We start from the raw sequence: 21,418 nt of genomic DNA, 5'->3' as shown, positions 1-21,418 counted from the left end.
AGCTGCTTCCTAGGAGACCTCCTTGATTTTGGCTATTTAGGCTAAATGAAACAGCGTTTCCATGCGCTGCTCTGGTTTGCCAGAAGCGGCTTAGTCATGCTGGCCACATGACCCGGAAGCTGTACGCCGGCTCCCTTGGCCAATAAAGCGAGATGAGCGCCACAACCCCAGAGTCGGTCACGACTGGACCTAACGGTCAGGGTCCCTTTACCTTTTAGGCTAAAAGAACCTTAAGAACAGGGCAAAACAATGTTTTAAGATCAGTGATTTTGTAGAGCAGCCCCTATGCAACAACAGGCAGAGGATTAAGGCTGCCACCTTTTCTCCATCCCTTTAAGAGCAGTTTGAGCTCAGCAAATTTGGGAGATGTGGTTTCCGATCTAGGCACTGACCAGAGTCAGCAAGGTGACAGACTCATGTGCTGCCAGATCACATAGCATATGATAGAGAATTGTGGTCCCAGGGTAGTCAGATGCTGATCATTCAGGAAAGTACAGGATGAACATGGAATCCACCCGGGAGATATAAAGCTTTCAGGGCTTGAGACTACTACTACTACTACTACTACTACTACTATTATTATTATTATCACCATCACCATCATTGTCATTGTCATTATTATTCTACTGATCTATTTAAAACTAAATACATATATAACATGTTACTTTAAAACATACAAATAATTACAATAAAATCAGCATGACACCACTCCTTTACTTAAAAGCAGTCAGTTCCCAAAAGCTTAGTCCATGCATAGGCAAACTCGGCCCTCCAGATGTTTTGGGACTACAATTCCCATCATCCCTAGCTAACAGGACCAGTGGTCAGGGATGATGGGAATTGTAGTCTCAAAACATCTGGAGGGCCAAGTTTGCCTATGCCTGGCTTAGTCATTCTCAGAGGGCCAGCCCTACTGTTGGACAGAGGAAGGAAGCTGCTGCAAGCTGCTGATTCACCCAGCAGTGTCACAAAAGACCCAGCATTGTCACGAAAGAGTTCTTTATTTTATTTATTTATTTTTACTGCCAGGGAGGGGAAGAGTCTTTCTGCCTCAGGTGCAATAATAGCTTGACCACTTTAGCTACTATAACCTTGAGTGGGGTGGGCAGGCCGAATGGTCATTTGCTGCTCCACTTCAGGCAACAAAACGTAGTTCTTGAGGGTAGTTCTACACTTCCTGTATTTGTCTTTATGGAAACGACTCGCTTGGTAAATCCTGTTTGCTGAAGACACTTTCTCTTTCTGCGCACGCAGAAGGCAAAAGGCAAAGCTGGCATCAAAATGAATGGGTCAGCCAGGCAGGTAAGATTCAATATAAGTTGCTTGTCTTTAGGATCTAAACGAGCTTTGCTTACAAGGGCTCATCTTCTATTTCCCCACGGCTGTCTCTGAATCCTTCCAAGGATTAGCATTAGGAGTGAAGCCAGGCAAACAGGGAAGGATGCAAATGGCTTAGCTGGGATTTCTCAAGCACAGCTCAGTGTCACTCAAAAGTGCCTTTAACCATCTCTGTTACAGGACTGAGATTTCCTGATCATATAGTGCGGGTGAGATTTATTTCTCTTTGAAACAATCTCTCACTTTACTGCGGATGTATCATTATAGATCTGGATAAAACTATTGATGAAAGGAACAACAACTTGCAGGGACAGCATGACTACAGTCTGGAGTCAGATAAGCATGGTGACCATTCTCAGTTGAAGCAGCTGGTGACAGCACAATCATCCTAGTCTTGCTATGGTAATTGACTCCTCCTAACGTGACTACTCTTCTGAATTGTCATTGTGCTTATCTTGAATACAATTAGGCTTGATAAAGACTCACTGAAATAAATGGACATAAGTTATTTTATTTATTTATTAAATTTCTATACTGTCCTTCACCCGAAGATCACAGTGTGGTTTATGATTTAACCCCCCCAACCAATACATAACACAGTACAAACAAAACAATACTTAAAAGCCTACCCTAGAGACCCACCAGGAAACAGAATTAAATAAAACTTTGGTTTTTATGCTCATGGGATTGTAAGGGACAAGGAGCATATCAGCAGATGTGATGGGTGTGTAATTATGTATGCAAGTTCTTGGAAGCAGGTTGTAATGGAGATTGACATTATTGTTGGCAAACTGATGACCTTTGATGCTAAGCATCTTATACATTTTTGATGGTGCCAATGTTGACCTTACTTCTCAACAATTATTTCTATATCTGTTGGTTGCTGCTCATCTAGTGATCTCTCAAGTGTGGAAAAAGTTCACATATTTATTTATTTATTCTTGCAATCTGCAATTCAGACTAAGTTTAGCAAAGTTAACTTCCATTGAAATCAATGGGACTTCATTTAGTCTTGACTAACTTGCCCCATTGATTTCAGTGAAACCTTAGCTTAGCTTGGATCCAACCCGATGTTTCAAAATCCCTGCACTGTTTGACATCCCTACCAAAGTTGAATAATATGAACACACCCCTTTCCCAAATTCTGACTATTGTTTGGTAGTATTAGATGAAGCCTTGCAGCGGGATAATGGACAGCCTACTGAGAGTTTGTGTTATGCTTTCTTTACATTAGGGTTGATTGATAAAGTTGCATAAGAACTCCAGATATGCTGCCAATTGTTTTATTGCTGCTTTAAATTTGGCTAAAGGCATGGGAGAAAGATGCTTTGCATGACAAGCCATTAATCTAAGCCATCACTCACCATGCAGAAACTCTTATTCTTTTTACACCAGCCTGCTGCAAACTCTCCCAAAATTAGTCACAATCAATGACCATGGGTGGGTAATAGACATGTCATCAATCAATGATTCTCCCAGGGGTAGACTATTGATGAAACTTAGTACTGTGTACCAGGTAGAGTTCTCACTTCTCTGATTTACCAAGGAAGTAAAACAATCGTGATGAATGAAGCAGTGGGGAGGACATTAGTGGCATTTGTCTATATGAACCCTATGGGTTCTTGGAAGGCCTGAAAGAAACTGTGAGACTGATACCGCCGGTAAGATAGCAAACACATAACAAAGACTTGAATATATTATTCCCAGGTGCATTTGATAGTAGAAAGTAAGTGTGTGTGATGTGTACATATGTATAGATGTGTGTGTGTGTGTGTGTGTGTGTGTGTGTGTGTGTCAGAGTGTGTGTTGATGTTGCCCTGATTGCTTTTTGCAACCATCATCTGGCCCTTGGAATCATGGCCATGCAAGAATATGGCCCTCAAGCTGACAAGGCTCCCCATCTCTGTTTGTGATTGTGGTAATGTAGGGCCCTGACCACAATGCGTCTGTGGAAGGCAGCAAAAGCATTTTAACATTTGTGGGTGTCCCCACCCTTAGCCACTAAGTTGTTTTTCCTAACCTATAAAAACCAAGGGCAGGCCAATGCTTCTGGCAATGCATTTCAGTTCCTTTGTGTGCGAAAAAGCCTGCCTTGGCTTTGGGAGGTAATAAATAAACAAATTGATACTTTGTCCCCTAAGCCTCCTCAAATATTTCCTTGGGAAGAAAATTACTTCCATCTGTTCTGAGTAGGTTGTTCTAGTGAAAGATAGACCCATTTGCATGAAAATAAGTGTCCTTGTTGTTGTGGCTAACCCTACTGAGAATCTTGTCTAATGCCACAGTTGAAGCAAAGTTCACGAGCGATTCTATGCAATGGCAGGGTTATGATTATCTCCGTAGAATTACCTATTTATTTATGAGCTTGGGTTATTTCATCTTAAGTAAATATACTTGACAGTTGCTGTTGTTTGTTTGGATTATAAAAAATCAATTTCTGCTGGTAAGGTGGATTCTGAGTTAATCCTGGAAGCCCTCAGAAGTTAATATTCTTAGTGTATTCCTTTCTTCACCAACTGCGCTCCCGGTCTTCTTGACACAGAGCTCACCCAGACATTTATAATGAAAGTTGTGCTTGACTGTCACAATCCTGTGCAAGCACAGAAAAATCACAGAATGTGGCACTGGGTGCAGAATGGAACTCTGGGGACATGGCAACATTTCCAACATTTCTATACAAATAGTCCCAATTTTCCCACTGGTAGCAATAATGAATTCTTCGTGTCACACCTAGAGAACTCCACTCCACTTGTTGATGTTATTCTCGAAATATCATCACATTCTTCTCTGTGCATCATCACAGCATATGCCAGAGAGTCGGCTTTGTTTTTAGTTAAGTTTCCCCCACCTTTTTAATCCAGTCCTCCACCGCAGATTTCTGTTTCAAAATAGAGAACAAATGCAGGTGTTAGAATCAGCATAGTTTATTAAACGTAAATGTTATGTGTGATTCATCTGTATAAACAAAGCTTGCAAGGAAAAATGTGGAAGGCTCCTGTGGGTGTTTTCATTTGTGAGATGCTAAGCTCTGAAGTTGTTCATTGTTTTCTACCTAGAAAAAGAAAAATGTAGTCTTTTACTTTAGGGCCAGGATAGGGACTCTCCAGATGTTTTTGAACTTCCAGCCGGCATGTTCAGTAGTCAAGAATGATAGGGGATTGAGTCTGACAGACCACTGATTCTCCACTCCGTGTGTGTGTGTGTTTTAATTAGTAAAGGCTGGGGTCAGTACTTTAGCCAGCTTGGTTGTACAGCTTGGCTAATCATATTACAAAATTCAGGATGCAAACTTTATAGTTTTCTTCCAAATTTATTTTGCTTTTTCTAGAATTTACTATTTTACTGCTTGAATGCTTCAGAAAACAGCTTACCACCTCAAGCACTTGTAATTACTCTCTGTATTTTATCCGCTTCTCTTATGTTACTTTCATATTCTTATCCATCACAAGCTAGGTTCTGGGGAGTAAGGAAACAACTCACACTTGCAGAGACACCAACTGTGAAGTTGTATATATATCAGGGCTAGCCAATAGGGTTTCCTCCAGATGTTGTTGAATTACAACCCCACACCACCATCCGTGGCCATTGGCCATGCTAGCGGGGGCTGCTAGGACTACCATGAGGCTACCCCAGAGAGGACTACCATGAGCTGTAAATCCTACTAGGTTTATTAGGGCTAACTTCCTGATAAGTCTGCATACGACTGCAGCCTAAAGCAGATTATAGGATCATTAAGGACAGTCTCTCTGAAGATAAGAAGATCATTAATCTCCAGAAATGAAATGCTTGGCCATTTGACCATACATTGCAGTGGGACGGGAACACTAATGCTTTTTTTTTTTTAATGGACACCACAAATGTCTGGACAATATATTTTTCTATATTGTTGCATGCCACCCATGAAGGGACGCGGGTGGCGCTGTGGGTAAAAGCCTCAGCGCCTAGGGCTTGCCGATCGAAAGGTCGGCGGTTTGAATCCCCGCGGCGGGGTGCGCTCCTGCTGCTCGGTCCCAGCGCCTGCCAACCTAGCAGTTCGAAAGCACCCCCGGGTGCAAGTAGATAAATAGGTACCGCTTACCAGCGGGAAGGTAAACGGCGTTCCGTGTGCTGCGCTGGCTCGCCAGATGCAGCTTTGTCACGCTGGCCACGTGACCCGGAAGTGTCTCCGGACAGCGCTGGCCCCCGGCCTCTTGAGTGAGATGGGCGCACAAACCCCAGAGTCTGTCAAGACTGGCCCGAACGGGCAGGGGTACCTTTACCTTTACCTTTACCCCAGTCTCTGAGCATTGCGAGATTCCATGGGTTCCAGGCGCTTACCGTGTTTCCTTCAGCATGAGACACAATGGAGGCTGTGGTGTCTTTAGGATACATGGTTTATTTACATATACAGTCGTACCTTGGAAGTCAAACAGCTTAGTTCTCGAATGTTTTGGCTCCCAAATGCCGCAAACCCAGAAGTGACTGTTCTGGTTTGCGAACTATTTTTGGAAGCCGAATGTCTGACGGGGCTTCCGGGGCTTCCGAATGGCTACAGGAGCTTCCTGCAGCCAATCAGAAGCAATGCTTTGGTTTCTGAACGTTTTGGAAGTTCCGTTCGACTTCCAGAATGGATTCCATTCGACTTCCAAGGTGCAACTGTATACACAACTCGATCCTATGATAGAGAGGCTCACAATGCACCCCAGTGTTGTTGTTGTTGTTGTTTGGGGGGGAATGGTGTCTTGTGAAAGATTGTGAAATGTGATGAGGACACCCAGTGGTCTGATTAGTTGGGATCCTTCGTGTGACCAGGACAGTAGGTATGGCCCTCACACTCTCAGTCAGCTTTGTTGTCCCTCAGTAAAGTTTTTACACAGCCCAATCTGCGATGCAGTGCTGTGATATCATCGCTTCCTCTGTGTTCCCTGATTGCCTGGGATCACATCAGGAAAGCAACCTAACTAGACGTGGGGTTGCCATATTCTGAAGAGCAAAAAAAGAGGACACATTTGCTGACTTCTACTTTTAACTATAGATCTCTATGACAACTCTCATTTTACATACCCATGAAAGAGAGGGTGTGTCCTGGAAAAAGAGGACATATGGCAACCCTATAAGGAGGACAAACAAACAGGCAAAAACAAACAAACAAGCAGATCTCACCACCATTAGGGAAGGAATTTTAGGTGAACATTTTAACTCCTCAGCAGCATATTTTCAACTCAAAAGGGGAGAATATTCTACGCAGCCCCTAATTTCAAATGCTTCTGTAATGAAATGGAAAACTACAAAGTACTCAGATATCCATTAAGCTCCCAACACAATTCTTCAGTTGCTAATTAAAATAATAAGAAGACACAGTCATGGAGCTGAAACGCATTAGCAGAGATCTTTAAAAATTATCTAGAGCTTGAAACAGAAAATCCCTTCTGTGCCTGCTTGTAAAAGACAGGCTGATAAATGTTTACAAGGAATCAACATGGGATGGACACCTTTGTTGCCATTGTTCATGCCACCATCATGTACAATGATGCTGGAATCCAGGTTTTTCCAGGTTTGTAAATTATGCTGGGCCCCAGCAGATGAGTATGAGCTTCACAATGGGACTCCAAAGTCATATCTTATATGGCAAATATAATTAAGGATGCATAAACACAGTGCAATTGGTCCTGGAATGAAGTATTGAGAACACGAATCACAGAACAAATATGCACAGGTGCTGATTGCCAAGAAAAGAGAATTGGGAGGAGGCAATGAAATCAAATCCTGTCTAGTGCTGAAGAGAGTTTCTGAAGCTTTATTAACGAAAGCACACCATTGAGCTCACCTAATATGCACTAAATCAAAGGAGATTATAATAAGCAGCACTGCTGTATAAAGGCACCGGTTCTAGGTCACCTAGAAAAACTCTCGCTTCGCAACACCTTGGAAATAATATACCATATTTTTCGCTCTATAAGACGCACCAGACCACAAGACGCACCTAGTTTTTGGAGGAGGAAAACAAGAAAAAAAATATTCTGAATCTCAGAAGCCAGAACAGCAAGAGGGATCGCTGCGCAGTGAAAGCAGCGATCCCTCTTGCTGTTCTGGTTCCTGTGATAGCTGCGCAGCCTGCATTCGCTCCATAAGACGCACACACATTTCCCCTTACTTTTTAGGAGGGAAAAAGTGACTCTTATAGAGCAAAAAATACAGTAGTTCACAGTTTGGCACAAGCAGGCACCTGAAACACTTGTGAATGTTGAACAAAGCAATTGAAAGGGAGTTGTGTGTAAGTGGTTATTATTATTATTATATCTTAATTGCCCCAAGACTGCATGGTTAATAAAGTTGAAGGGCTCTCTCCTCAATCAGTATTGATGAAACACCTCAAAACCAACAGTCCCTGTGGGCTCAATAACAGACAGGGGAAACGCATTCCATTCAGGAAGCTCTACTTCAAAGAGAAGCCTGAATTGCAGGAGAAGAAGATGGTGGAATCACTGCAAATAAAGATACGTCAGTTCTGCATGTTGCGTGTGAGAGAAGTGTGCAACTGGAGGTTCCCAACAGGGGACAGCTGGCGGTCATGCAACTGTGAAAAGCACACACCAGTGGTTGACAAACCACTGGACAAGGGAGATCAGCAGTGTGGAGACCCCAGAAACAGGAGGCAGGAACTGTGGGTAGGCGGGCATAGGGGTTGTGTTTTACTATTTTATCCAGGGTGCCCCGAAGCCTTCTGTTAACAGAGTCCAGTGGTTGGCCTTGTCCCCATTGCGCCATCCCACCTCAGAATGGGCGAAATCCCATGGGAGAGGCACCATTGGCCTTCCCCTTTGACGTCAGGGGCTGGCAGGATGCTGAGGAATGTGTAATGGGGAAAGGGGGGGCTGGAGTCAGACTCAGAGAAAGGGGGGCAGTGGTTTGCAGGGGCCTGTACCAGCCAAGAAGCAAGAGTTGGAGGCAGGGGAAGGTCAGAGCTAGAGGGTGGAGCAGAGGATAGGTTGGAAGAAGAGGAGGAAGAGGCAGGTTGGGCAAGTGAAGGGCCAGGTAATACCCCTGCCTTCTGCATCACTGTATCCCAGATCTAGGAGGGAACTGAAAAAAGGAAGTTTCCACACAGATGCAGTTTCTAGTTGCCTGTGGCGATCACACACAGGGTCCCTGGATGTTTGACGGTCTATTGACCCTGTGCCGCCACTGTGATTGCTTTTTCCACTGCCACTACCCCGTATTTCACGGGGACACATGGAGTCCAGTCAGTTGTTAACATAAACAAATAATTAAGTTTATTTTTAAATGCAGGAACAAGCTTATGGTTTCAGTTAATTTTTCTCTTGTCAGTTTCTTATTCTTAGTTCACAACAACTTCAAACTGATTATTCCCAACTATCTATCTGACTCCACCTAACAATTCCTCTCACTCTCTCACAATACAAATCTACCAGCCCACTGCCTATTCCTCCCTCTTACTTCTCCAACTTCCAAACTTCAACTCTCAACTCCCAAACCTCAACTGACTTTCAAAACCTCACACTCTAACTTTTACTCCCCCCTTGCATTCTCACTGGCCAATCACATCTCACCTATTTTAACCCTTTCCTTATGACCCATCCTTGGGTGGCGCTGTGGGTAAAACCTCAGTGCCTAGGATCTGCAGATCGTATGGTCGGTGGTTCGAATCCCCATGGCGGGGTGAGCTCCCGTCGTTCGGTCCCAGCTCCTGCCCACCTAGCAGTTCGAAAGCACCCTTAAGTGCAAGTAGATAAATAGGTACCGCTTTATAGTGGGAAGGTAACGGCATTTCCGTGCGCTGCGCTGGTGCTGGCTTGCCGGAGCAGCTTCGTCACGCTGGCCACGTGACCCGGAAGTGTCTCCAGACAGCGCTGGCTCCCGGCCTCTTAAGCGAGATGAGCACACAACCCCAGAGTCGGTCACGACTGGCCCATATGGGCAGGGGTACCTTTACCTTTATGACCCATCCTAGGAGGCAAACGCCACACTGCCCATCGAGTAAACTGGTGGGGGTGGGAATGGTCCCCTGTGGCTGCAACTGCTCCATAGAGCGTGGACCTGGGAATAGCTGCCTAGCTGTCAGATTGATGCATGTAGATACCCAGAGCTGTAGAAGCGGCTGTGTTGTTTTTGACAGTAAATACTTAACTATCTGCTGTGCGCATTCCTTTGACTGAGAAGCACCCTTGACAGTTGGGCTCAGATCACACATCTCTCGTATTGCAAAGGAGCCACTCTGCCATCCAGGTATCCTAGGAGAGGGATGGGGGGGGGAGTCGCTGTGGAGCATTTTTGGAAAATGCCTTTATCTGGCCGCAAAAGAGTAAAGTGAAGGAGCCTGCCTGACGTCAGTAGGCAGTGGGTTCCAGTTGGTGCAGCCACACTAAAATATCAGTTTCTTATGAATCCAGAACGAGTCTTCTGTGTCACCTGCAACCGTGCCAACCTGCAAGGCAATCTTGCAGGTCAACTGGTCCCAAGCTGTTAAGGGCTTTATATACTGATTGTAAAGGGATGCGGGTGGCGCTGTGGGTTAAACCACAGAGCCTAGGACTTGCGAATCAGAAGGTCGGTGGTTCAAATCCCCGCGACAGCGTGAGCTCCCATTGCTCGGTCCCTGCTCCTGCCAACCTAGCAGTTCGAGAGCATGTCAAAGTGCAAGTAGATAAATAGGTACCGCTCTGGCGGGAAGGTAAACAGCGTTTCCGTGTGCTGCTCTGGTTCGCCAGAAGCGGCTTAGTCATGCTGGCCACATGACCCGGAAGCTGTACGCCGGCTCCCCCGGCCAATAAAGCGAGATGAGCGCCGCAACCCCAGAGTCGACCATGACTGGACCTAATGGTACAATTTATACTAATTGTAACACCTTGAGCTTGGCATGGTAGCATAGCATAGGCGCCGACTCCATGGGGCTTGAGGGGGCTTGAGCCCCCTCAAAAAAAATTTTGGGGGGGCTCAGCCCCCCCAATAATCTCGGGCGCCGCCGCCGTCCCCCGCCTCCTCCCCACCTGCTCCCTCGCCAGCCAGCCAGCAGCGCGCCCAAGCCGGAGAGCCCCGGCCGTCCCCCGCGAGATTAGGGAATCCCCGGGGGCGGGGGCTCCTGCCTCTAGCCCCAGGTTTCCCGCATATCAGCTGTTCCGGAGCTGATAAATAGGCAGCACCACGCTCTCCCCTATTCGCTCACGAGGGGGCGGTGCCACTTTATTTGCATATTCATGAGCTTATTTGCATATTCATGAGCTTATTTGCATTTCACGAGCTTTCCCGGCCCCCCCAATATTTTTTATAAGTCCGCGTCCCTGTAGCATAGTAAACTGCCCCATGTCTAGTCAGATCATTGGTCCATCTAACTCAGTACTCTCTGCACGAACTGGCAGTAGCTCTCTGGGGTTTAAAAGAGGCGTCTTTCGCATCCCTAACTGGAGACGCCAGGAATTGAACCTGCACTGTGTTGCTGAGCCAAAACCCTTTCCCCAGTTGCACACTCCCTCATTAAGGGACCTGACTCCTCTTCTCAACCTCAGCGATATGTTCAGAAAGCAGACAAGTCTATTTGCGGGCTCATTCCCTAAGTATTCCCCATTCTTACTTTCTGGGTTCTAATTGCGTTTCAGATTGTGTGTATACATCACTAATATTCTGTATCTTCATTTTCTGGCCTGTGTAGTAATTGAGCGTTCAGTCATTGTTCTGCCCTCTTTTCTGTCAACACTTATTAAAATGAAGCAATTAGCTATTGTCTTAAATGGAGTTTAGAGGTACGGCTCATTAGTTTTAGGCTCATTACAATTAACTGGGATGATAAATGTAAAATCCCTTTATTGCGGGCCCCTGTGCAGGAAAGTTGCAAGGCTTGATTATCTTGCATAAATGTTAATTCAGCACAGAGTGCGCTGGAAGTATCATTTTCGGCTGGGCCTGCTTGCTTTATTGGGGGGGGGGGAATGGTTCTGTAACACAAATGCTATTAAAAGTACTAAATCTCAGGTCCTCCTAGCCAGGGCTAATGTGCACATGGCAACCAAACTTCCATGCTCTGTACTTGGGGACTGGGGAGAAATTCAGTCTAGTTTTAATTTTATTGTGAACCTCCTCACTTTCTGAAACGAGGCATGGGCCAAAAACACAGCTATCCTTCGAAACATGAACTTTCTTGGCTTTTGCAATGCACCTCTCTGGCCAAAAAAATATGTGAGTGCAAATATGTACCGTATTTTTCGCTCTATAACACGCACCCGACCATAACACACACATAGTTTTTAGAGGAGGAAAATCCGTAGGCATGCCACCCGTAGGCATTCCCTCCATAACACACACAGACATTTCCCCTTACTTTTTAGGAGGGAAAAAGTGAGTGTTATGGTGCAAAAAATATGGTATATAAGGGGAAAGGGAGCATTTTAAAAGATTATATTTGTGCGGTGGGGGGCACAGAAAAAAGCATTGCATTAGGGTATGGTTGCCATATTTCAAAAAGTGAAAATCCGGAAACAAATTCCGGTATGCCTGGAAGATCCTAGAGGTATGGCAGCCCAACATTAGGGGAAATTGCTTTCAAAAATCTCTATGCTAGGAGATATGACCACTAAAATCCTGTTGAAAATTTGTGAGGACTTTTAAAAAATAAAACAAAATTACAAACTAGTGAGGAAATGTGGTCGATGGAATTAAGACTGGAGAAATGAGAAACTGAGACAAAAACGACGGGCACATTTGCCCATTCCTAACTGCTAAGACTTATATTTGAGTGTTCTGGTGGCATTCAGTCTTTTTCATCTCCCACTTTATTCTTTGCTCTTAAGTACTCTGCATTCTATTTTCTGTTATTTTATTTTTTAAAAAACTGAATTATTTTGTAGTGTTGTTTTTTTTTTTTGCACTGTTCTTGCATAATATTGCAGGTTATTCGTTTGTAGGATTAAACTGGTTCCTGGGTATACCAGTGTGAAATGTCTACCTTGATCTCCTGAGTTATTTGGAGCAGATTAGCAAGTCTTTTTTGTCTCAATATTTTAAGTACTTACTACCCATTTTTGGAGTCTTCATTGAAAGCCTTTCTGGCTGAAGGGTCAGGATATAAATCCTGAAAGGAGAGAGAGAGAGAGAGAGAGAGAGAGAGAGAGAGAGAGAGAGAGAGACCTGTTCTCACAGTGGCCAACCAGATGCCTATAGAAAATCAGAAAGTGAATTAGTAATACCAGGCTGCTTTCCCCCCCTTTTCTAAACCAGACTGCTGTTCAAATGTGGTTTCAGATCTTGGTTAGCAAAGTGACATTAAGCCACAGTTCCCCATTTCAGATATAAGGTGGAAACTTGGCTTTAAAAGTCCAGGACAGGAGTGCCAAAGCTGGCGAACAAGCGGAGGATGGGGTAGAAAGTACAGTGGTACCTCAGGTTAAGTACTTAATTCGTTCCGGAGGTCCGTTCTTAACCTGAAACTGTTCTTAACCTAAAGCACCACTTTAGCTAATGGGGCCTCCTGCTGCCGCCGCGCCGCCGGAGCAAGATTTCTGTTCTCATGCTGAAGCAAAGTTCTTAACCTGAAGCACTATTTCTGGGTTTGCGGAGTCTGTAACCTGAAGTGTTTGTAACCCAAGGTACCACTGTATAGGTCCAGAGCTCAGACATTATGTCTGAAACAGAAGGAAGCAGGTAACTGACGGTATGTAAAGGATGCATATATTGATTTGCATAATTTATAGGGCTGCAACTCGATTAACTGAATATTCATGTGAGTTTTAGCTGGTGAATCTAGCACACCGTTCCCATCCATTTGCATACAGATAAAAACAGTATTCCTGAAATGAAAACGCATAGGAACCTAGGAAGCTGACGTATACTGAGTCAGATGACTGGTCCATCTATCTTAGTATTGTCTACACTGACTGGCAGAAGCTCTTCAGAACTTTCAGGCAAGGATCTTTCCCAGACTTACCTAGAGATGCCTTGGGCCCCCTCAAAATTTTCAAGGAGGGGCCCCACAGCAACGTGTACATGCTGTGCGTTCACACCACCCAACATGCTCACTTTGCTCACAAACGCTGCACAAGCCACAGTGTGCACACAACACGCAAGCACGCCTTGTGGCGTGTGCACATGATGTGAGCAAGTCGCATGGCGCAAGCCCCCTCAATCATGGGGGCATGCTGGTTTGCTTGTGTGTGTCATAGCTGTCAACTTACAGATTTGAAAATAAGGGACCAGCAGCCTCGAAAATAAGGGATCGGCAGCCAAAATAAGGGATCAACAATTACTTTGATAAAATACATATTTTGTTGCATGCAAATGTTTTTAGATACCTATTAGGTCCATTAATTACCATATAGCATATATTCAACAAAAAAACCCAGCAACAATTTGTTGTTGACAAAGGACAACTGGACATAGAAAGGGCCCCATTACCTTCAGTAGCTTATTTAAGGGACATCATCAATAAGGGACAGCAGCGGGACATGGTGCTGGGATAAGGGACTGTCCCGCCAAATAAGGGACGCTTGACAGCTATGGTGTGTGTGTGTGTGTGTGTGTACACACACTCCAATTTAATAGTCTTTATACTTATACTTAAAGTACTCTATCCCAATGCAACAAAATAGGCCTCTTAACTTGATTTTCTGAAAGAACTAAGCAGTGCTGAAGATGTGAATGAGATTTGCATATTTCCACATTAACGTTTCTGGCTGCAATCTTGCCTACATTAAGGCTTCCTAAATCCCAGCAAAGTCTCTGAGATTTAAGCAGGCAAACTGTGCTCTGGGTTACAACCAATTCCTCATTTCTATGGCACTGGTACAGTGCAATTCCGCTGCAGCTCCATAACAATCTCTGTGTGGTGCATTAAACCAGGAACGACAGTCACAAGGCCACCCACAAAGTTTAATTGCTGAGCATGGATTAGAGCCTAAGGCTGCAATCCTAAACACACTGATGGGAAAGTCAGACCCATTTGCATCCCTTATACCAGCTCAGACTCTCGGTCCTTTTGCCCAGTATTGTCTATCTTGGCTGGCGTCAGCAGCTACCCAGAGGCTCCATTAGAGAATAGTCTTTCCCAGCACCTGCTCCCTGCCTCTTTTAACTAGAGATGCCAGGGCTTAAATTTCTGCATGTGAAGGATGTGCTCTACTACTGAGTGTTGGCTGCTTCCCCTAACATGGGGTCCTTTCCCCCTAGTGCCTGGATTTGTCTGGAAATTGAATCCAGGACTTCTCCTGGATGTAGTGTAGTGGTTAAGAGCGATGGACTCGTAATCTGGTGAACTGGGTTCGCGTCTCCGCTCCTCCACCTGCAGCTGCTGGGTGATCTTGGGCTACTCACACTTCTCTGAAGTCTCTCAGCCCCACTCACCTCACAGAGTGTTTGTTGTGGGGGAGGAAGGGAAAGGAGATTGTTAGCTGCTTTGAGACTCCTTAAAGGGAGTGAAAGGCGGGATATCAAGTCCAAACTCTTCTCTTCTTCACATCCATAGTGAGTAGCATGCCCCTAAATCAGCCTTTCTCAACCTGTGGTTGTTGAACTACAACTACAACTCCCATCACCCCTAGCTAGCAAGGCCAGAGCTCAGGAATGATGGGAGTTGTAGTCCAACAACATCTGGGGACCCATAGGTCTGCTCTAGATGAACAAATGGGATTTACTTCTGAGTAGTAGGGTGGCCATGTGTCCTACTTTGCAGAGGACAGCCCTCTGTTTGAAGCCCTCCTCTCACGAGCAGGAGCCTGGCAATTGGCCATCAGTATGGTGAGAGAGAGATGACAGCTATTATTTCCAGTGCTATTTTTCTAGGAAATAGGATGGTGGAACTCACTATGAACACCTCCCTTGTTCTCTTATAATGGCACCCACCTGAGAGGTTCCAGAACAGCTGGTGACTCCCAGCTGACAAAAGGCCCTGGTTATTTCTAAGTTTGCCCAAAAAGCACTGGTTATTTCTAAAGTACCATGTGCAAATTTCTTGCAAATTGGTGACATCTTTTGTCTGCTTTTCTTTTGGTGGTAATAATCCTTTTTTTTTTGGGGGGGGGAGGCAATACAAAACCAGCCACCTTACTGAGTAGACAAGTATTTGATAGTTGCAATTCTTCAGCCAACGAAAACCAACATCCTTTATGTTCCATGTGATTTGCAGAAGATTCTGATCATGCTTTTCCGGATGTAATATTTGAGCTGTATTGAATAGACTCCACTTCAGAGCAGATATTAGCCATTTGAGCTGGTCAGATATCCCCCCCCCCCAAAGACAACTCTGTACAAATATTTACCTTTCAAAAGGTAAATTGCGTTGAGCACAATTGCTTTTCCTGGCTGCTGCATTGCTGGCACTTTTTCAAATGAGTGTTCCCACCCAAACAGGACTCACATAGTGAATGGGGTATTAATTGCAATGCTATGGAGAGTTCACTTGCACCACTCAACGTGTCACTGAGAGCAAGTGATGGCAATTGAAAGCAGGTGTAAGTGAGGGCAAAGTGATTGAAGCAGTGCAGAAAGTTCAAAAAACAGTAGAGAATAGTCACAATTCCTGCTAATGATGAATACTGGCTCTGCCAGAATTTGACCTTCCGTACCTAGTGAAAAGGCAGATTTAGACATATTTAGAGCATCAAAGCATCGTTGCGCTGTTTCAATTATGCATTAGCCTCGACTTTCTACAGGGTCCATTCAAGCACTCAGTACTGAAGTGGACAGCCTGATAGCTTTGAATTGCTATGTGCTTTTGTGAACTCCTAAGAGCTTGTCCCATAGGTATGTGTGCACAACAGTCTTCTAACAACATGTCTGTTTAATGCAGGCCTATGCCTGGGTTTGTTGCATCATTATCAGATAATGCTGTTTCTTGAGATGTGTATTGTCCATTTCAGTATTCTGTAGGCAAGACTAATGGAATGTAGCCCTGATGATGGGGGGTGTCCCCACACACTGGAAAGGAACTGGAACATGGTGGACATTTTAGAAAAACACATAACCGAAAGGCCCTTTTTATAGCCTTAAGTACCAGAGGTACTGAAAAATGATCTTGGTTGCTGGGATCCAACTGCTGCATCCTCACTGGAAACAAGATCCTTGAGTCGTTTAAGACCAGTAGTAGAAGCTGAGCCTTTGGTCATTCCCAAAACCAAAGGCATCATCTACTGCTTCATCACCTCCACAGCTGCCATTGGCTCCCACTTCTTCTAATGATAATAATTTGTGATTGGATTTTGTATATTCCTTATCCTTCTGATAAGGATCCTTTCCCAAGCTCTTCTAGCTCAAGCCAGTCCCAATGCTGATCATTTATGCTGAGCAAGTATGGACATCTCAGCCCCGATTCATCTGATCCTGTCCACCATAAAAAAATTAATGAGTGCCCCATTCCTCCCCTTATATAAAATGCAGACTAAATTGTTGGTACCTCTTTGATCCAGGATCAACCTCTGAAGCAATGCAGAACCCTTTCCTCTTTGCTGGGAATCCTCTTTGTACCAAGTGAACGAAAGTCCCCAGAGCCAGTTCCACCTGTAAGCTTCCACCTGACATGTCCTGTGTTGACTATAGAATGCATTTCTGAATGCCCTGGGAGTTCCTCCCTTCCCTGCCTCTCGCACAAGGTGACTAAGGAATGTATTTCAACAGATATAAACAAGAGCCTTCTTTTTAATTTTTCATTTCCGAAATATAAAGACAAAAACACAACACAGACAAATTTACAACATGTAACCGCTAACAGAAGGTAATGTTCTGGAAAAGAGGAGCCCTTGGCTCTGTGTGGGTGGCAAGAGATTTCAGGAAAAAGACTTATTGCACTCCTTCCAGAAAGGGAGCTGTGTTACATCAGTTGCAGCAGAAGCAAGAACACATTTATTATGGCCCAAGCTTTTATGGACTAAAGTCCATTTCATCAGATGCACGAAGTATTATCAGATGCATGAAGCAGTATCCTTGGTTATCCCTCTGGAGCAGTTTTAGGGGAGAGGGGCTCCAGCGGGGAGGAATCACTGAAAACCCGCTTCCCTCTCTACTACACTGATGGAAGTCTTACTGTCAGCCAAGTGACACTCCGGCACACAGTTCTTTATCCCAATTCAAGCCACATTCATATTATCCCTGCATAATATTTGCATGCCGCTTTCCCACAAAACCAAATCATGCTCAAAGGAAACAGGAAAGCATTTCAAACAAACATTGGAAAAACAACTTTGTAATAACATAGCAAAACAATAGCAAATTTAATAATGTGCAAAAAACCCACCCCACATCGTAATACTATTGATATAAATAACATGCTACATTCAATTGCTAAAATAACAAGGGAGCTTCGCAGTTTCCCCTTAATCCAAGAAACACCCTTCTTAAGATGTTGCTCACAGTCCCTTTCCTGCAGCAGCTACAGGTGCAAGCACTGAACCACTTGATGAATTGCAATTTGGTAGTTTATGGACACAAGGTGCACAAACCTTATGTTCTGATATATTTCAAGGCTGGGGAATTTCAGGCTCAGAAGCCAAATGCTGCCATCCAGGCTTCTATGCCTGCCCCTTGGGACTCTTCCCAGGCCATTCCACACCTGTCATGGGCCAGGCTCCACCTGCTTCTCCTTGAAATGTGATCATGCCTCTTACTTGAGGTGGTGTAGTGGTTAAGAGCGGTGGACTCGTAATCTGGTGAACCGGGTTCGCTTCCCCGCTCCTCCACATGCAGCTGCTGGGTGACCTTGGGCTAGTCACACTTCTCTGAAGTCTCTCAGCCCCACTCACCTCACAGAGTGTTTGTTGTGGGGGAGGAAGGGAAAGGAGAATGTTAGCCACTTTGAAACTCCTTCAGGTAGTGATAAAGCGGGATATCAAATCCAAACTCCTCTTCTACTTGGCAGATGGAGAGAAGTGTGTACAGAAACCTCTGGATTAAACATGGGGCGAATGTAGGTTACGTACAAAGGGAAGAATTGCACCTGTTGCTCCAGCTACTTCTTGCCTCTGGCTATACCCACTACAGGTATGTGGCCCCTAGAAGCTTGCCTATGTTGGAATGTGGCCCTTGAGCTGAGAAAGATTCCCCCCTTGATACATCTGTTAGTCATAAGATGTCACAAGACTCTTGCCAGATTTGCTGCACCAGGGCAACCCCCTGGAGATAATTCCTATAGATATTTATTTCACTCCTGAGAGTTTCTTTTCCTCGCACGTCTGCCTTATTCTTTTCTAGATGCAGATGCCAGGAACTACTTTGTTATTATAATAGCCCACATGTGCTGTATTTACAATATATCCCCATACAAATGGGATCCACTGATTTGCAGGATTAGATGGTGACCCTGCTTCATATCCCCTTCTAAACCAAGCGAGTGAAAATCATTACCGACTATCCGTGAGATGTCCAAAGGGAATTGAGTCTTAGCAGCCTCATCCGAGTCCCTAATGTACTCTAATCCCTAAACAGGAAGGTTGAGTTGCATTGATATGACGCAACGCTCTGGATAAGTAGGGAGATCACAGCGGCAGAGGACTTGCAGAGCAAATCCTACATCTCTTGTGGAATATATTTAATCAAATGAAGGAGAAAAGAAGCAGCAATAATTCACTTTTCCTGCAATGTTTCTGCAAACGGCCGTGATTGAAATAGAAGGGAATGTTGGCTTCTCCCCCCTCCCTCTTTTCTGATCTGACTCTCACAGGGCCATTTCACACTTTGCATAGTGCAAACCCGGGTCTGCCACAGTCAGCCAATCCTCGTTTCATAACAATTGTGTTTACGTGGCTGCGTATATGTGGCTGCGTACACATCACACATTTAATGCATATTTAAAGCACAACCCACCCACCCCCATCCTGGAAACTGTAGTTTGTAATTGTACTCTGTGGGAGTTAAACTACAGTTCCCAGGTTTATTTGCATGGTTATGAGCTTTGAGTGTGCTGTACAGTGTGTACACAGTCTATGTTGGTCTATAGACCCTTGCAGGTTATCTATTTATTAAGCATTTATTCTGATTTGCTTACAAAAGCTTATGGAGAGGTGAGATTATGTCTGATCTATTTTTCTTCTTCTTGATCATTCATTCGGCTTTGTTTGCATGGTGTTTATTTGACTAAGAGGCTGCATTTATCCCGATTTGCCTGTGGGGGGTGTTCACATATCTTCCTGTTAGTCATTCGCTCACCCTATAACTTTTCAATGCATTTCCACATCACTTTCCAAACTGCAAAAAGTCCAGCTTTTTAAAATGTTGATTTGTTGTGCTAGGACAACAGAGCACCTTAATCCACTTCAAATGCACAAACTGAAAGCTCTGGTGTACACTATTGCAAATATTAATATTGCACAGCTTGAAGCAACTGGATGCATTAAAAACTCACCGCTTTTGGACTGAAGCATTGTGCAGACCCATTAGATATTATTCAAAACTTTACTTGCAGAACTTTCTTCAAAACAGAGCACAAACATCAAAGATGCATCCAAATAATTCCATACAATTTCTTGTGCTGTCCAGCATAGGCTCAGCATCTTAAAAATAAAATAAAATTCCAAACACACCTATAAGCAAAGGTGTCTCTCCTTACAGCCTCCATTTTGCCTGAAGTTGCATGCTCTTGGAGTGAGTTCAGTTATCACATCTTACTCTCAGAGAGGCTGAGAACAAAGACTAAAGGCAACTGGAGATTTGCAACCAAATACCCTTGTTCCCTGATCTAAGGTTAAACACTCACATGTTATCTACCAGAGAACAACAACAGTTAGTTATCAACCCATTAAGGAACTCAGAGACCACTTCTTGCTTTTCTTTAGTTTCAAGGGTGTTTTCCAATGCCAAATCTTTCAGCAATACACATATATATTCCCCTTTCAGTGTCAGTTAAATAATTACACTTAACATGCGCTCGGATCCCTCCTGCAAAATATTGACAGTCGGATGGCACTATATGTTTGTCAGGATCTTTCCCCACCAACTCCTCTTTTCCAGGACTTTTGATAAACTATGATGATGTTGTCTTGCTGTCTGTGTGCTGCAGAGGCTTCCTTCTGCTGTTCTTGGAGTGGAGGGGAGACTTTGGTGCATTTTTCTAAATTCCATATATGTTTATGTGAAAGTGTCCATGTTATAATCTAATATTTACTTACTCTTATTCTTTTAAGATATGCTGCAAGTCACTTGTGTAACAAGCAAATAACTAGTTTTATAAACATATAAATAAATTTCAATGTTTGCCTTTTAAGATGGGCATTACATGCCACGTTTTTCATTATTTTATATTGCTCCTTAAAATATTGCTGTAAGCTGCCCTGAGCAGTGTGCATGCCGTGGGAGGGGAGGACATAAATAGTCTGAAACAGGCATTAAATAGTCTGTGAAGAGGCTCAAAAGCTTAAATTGAAAGAGAGAAGATGGCAGCAAACTGATCTAAATTTTCCCAAGTAAGGCTAGCAAAATATCTCAGCAGGGAAGAGGGAGTTGTTCACATATCGCAATCTGGGACCCACTGAAAACATGGAGGTTCTTTCCATAGTCACGGCTAGGCTCTTATCATTCCCTTCCTCCTTCCTACCACCACTGGGTTTATATTTGAGAGTCCGCTGCTGGTGAAGAAATTATCCATATCGTGTGAACAGCTGGCGTGCCCTTCTGGAACTAGAGATGCTGCTAGCACCTAAAGGGGAATTTGGAAGCAAATTTAGATGCACCTGCTTAAGGAAAAACACCCCAGGATTTGCAGGGTTTGGGGCATTCCACTAAAATTAATGGAAATTTTCAGGAAGTTCTGCATATCTCTTTGACTATACAGGAACGCTCCAGCATTAATGATTTTTTCCCCTGCATTCTTTTCCTATAATTGTTGCCTGTTTCTCTTTTGTGGCAGGAGCAGGCTGCTGTTCCATGGCATGTATTGACACTTCAGCTGCTCCACTGCATGTTTGTTTGGGTTTATTTTATTTTTTTTTGCTCTGTATCAGATCCAAGATTATCTGCCTCCATCTGCTATCTGTCTATTTTGGCAACATGACCCGTGCATCACCCTGCTTTTCTTTTACTTCCTAGACCAGCTTTCTTCCATTCAGCGCCTGATGCTTCTCTCTCTTTCTAAAAGAAAAAAATAGTACACCATAAATTCCCCACATGCCATGGA

At 44.1% G+C, this 21,418-nt stretch overlaps 1 long non-coding RNA gene across 1 annotated transcript in view; it reads left to right on the top strand.

Moving 5' to 3' along the window:
- The first annotated feature begins 1,115 nt into the window (after positions 1 to 1,115).
- The window catches only part of LOC309515127, a 34,019-nt gene continuing 13,716 nt past the window's right edge, over positions 1,116 to 21,418 (top strand). Inside the window, exons 1-2 of the long non-coding RNA XR_014212301.1 lie at positions 1,116 to 1,302; positions 18,170 to 18,291. This is a non-coding gene — a long non-coding RNA (uncharacterized lncRNA). The remainder of the gene's footprint in view (positions 1,303 to 18,169; positions 18,292 to 21,418) is intronic.

This window comes from Podarcis vaucheri (genome assembly GCF_965113315.1).
Source record: "Podarcis vaucheri genome assembly, chromosome: 12".
In the NCBI taxonomy this organism is placed as follows: domain Eukaryota; kingdom Metazoa; phylum Chordata; class Lepidosauria; order Squamata; family Lacertidae; genus Podarcis; species Podarcis vaucheri.
This window is presented reverse-complemented; position numbering and strand designations above follow the sequence as displayed.